The sequence below is a fragment of the Nannospalax galili genome, unplaced genomic scaffold, assembly GCF_000622305.1.
Source record: "Nannospalax galili isolate Female #2095 unplaced genomic scaffold, S.galili_v1.0 scaffold22345, whole genome shotgun sequence".
Taxonomy (NCBI): domain Eukaryota; kingdom Metazoa; phylum Chordata; class Mammalia; order Rodentia; family Spalacidae; genus Nannospalax; species Nannospalax galili.
The window spans coordinates 7,388-9,089 of record NW_008352466.1 but is presented as its reverse complement, the minus strand read 5'-3'; the positions used below and the strand labels follow the sequence as shown (position 1 = coordinate 9,089).

General features: G+C 42.7%; 1 protein-coding gene across 1 annotated transcript in view; it reads right to left on the bottom strand.

Moving 5' to 3' along the window:
* Window positions 1-1,702, bottom strand: part of LOC103747110 (nephrocystin-3-like) — a gene marked incomplete at its 5' end in the record, with an annotated part of 9,157 nt that overhangs the window by 3,270 nt on the left and 4,185 nt on the right. The window lies entirely within an intron of this gene.

Sequence of the window (1,702 nt, the reverse complement as noted above, 5' to 3'; positions counted from 1 at the left end):
TTTTCATTATGTATATGTACCTTAATTTATTTATCGATTCATGTGTTAATGTGCATCTAGGATGTTAGCAGATCTTTTCCTTTTTTTTTTTTGAGACAGGGGGTCCCTTCTCCAGCTTCCAGCTTGCCTGGAACTCAGCTATGTAGACCAGACTAGCCTACAACTCACAAGATCCGCCTGCCTCTGCCTCCCAAGTGCTGGGATTAAAGGTGTGTGCCACCATGCCCGGCTTTCTTTTTTGAGACAGGATCTCATATAGCCCTGGCTGACCTCAGACCAGGTCAGGCTGAGATAGGTCAGACTGTGTAGCTGAGGGTGACCTTGAACATCTGATATTCCTGCCTCTACTTCCCAAGTGCTGGAATTATAAGCTATTGCCAGTATACCTAGTTTTTTGCAGTGCTGGGATCATACAAAGGGCTTCACACATGCTAGATAAGCACCCTACCAAATGACCTATATCTGGTCTTTTGTGTGTCTGACCCCCCAACTGTGTAACCTGGGCTATCCTGGAAGTCACTCCATCGTCTAGGCTAGCTTCAGAATTAAAGCAATGCTCCTGCCTCAGCTTCCCGAGTTCTGAGATTGCAGGAATAAACCACCTGACTCAATCTTTAGAACTTTTCCATGCTATTAAATATCTTTAACAAATGACAAATAGGCCTAAGGAGATGACTCATTTGGTAAAGCACTCTCACAAAAGGCAGGTGCACAGTGGCATGTGCCTATAATCCCAATGATGATGAATTGGGAGATGGAGGAAAATGGATTCCTGAAGTCACACAGGCCAGGTACACTGGCCTACAGAGCAATGTTCCAGGCCAATGAAAGACTTTGTCTCAAACAGAAAGTGGAAGGTGCCTGAATGATACCCAAGGCTGTCCTCTGACCTCCCCACCCATGCCTACATCCACACATTTTTAAAATACAATGAAGTGGTCAAAAAAATAGCTAATAGGGGCTGGAGAGATGGCTCAGTGGTTAAGAGCTCTGGCTATTCTAACAGAGGACTAGGGTTCGGTTCCCAGCACTCACATGGTAGCTAATAACCATCTGTAATTCCAGTTCCAGTGGATCTGATACCCTCTTCTGACCTCCTTGGACATTGCACGGCACAGGTGCACTCACATACATGCAGGCAATACACTCGTAAAATAAAAATAATAAAAAATAAAGTATGTAAAATATTCTTTTAAAAAAGCTGGGCTTGGTGATGTGTGCCTGTGACCCTAGCACTATAGCACAGAGACAGGTAGATCGAGGAGCTCACTTGCAGGCTAGACAGCCTAGCCACAACAGCGGGTCCCAGGTTCAGTAAGAGATCCTGTCTCAAAGGAACAAAGTAGAGAAATAAATGAGGAAAATATATGGTCAACTTCAGGCCTCCACATGTGCACATACCACAAGTGCACTCCCTCCTCATCTGTATACACATGCACCACATACACACATATGCAGACACACAGACACACACACGTCAAAAAGAAAAACTTACCAAGACAATTGTGGAAAATAATAACAAAAGGCATCTTGCCCAACCAAATATTAAATATTATCTTAAGGTTTTAATAACTAAGATAATACATTATTGGCAAAAGAAAAAGTTAAATTGCATAGAAAAGTCTAGAAACAGACCCAGTTATATACAAGCTTGATATTTGTCAGGCAGCATTCCAAATCAGCAGAAAATATATGTTACTTA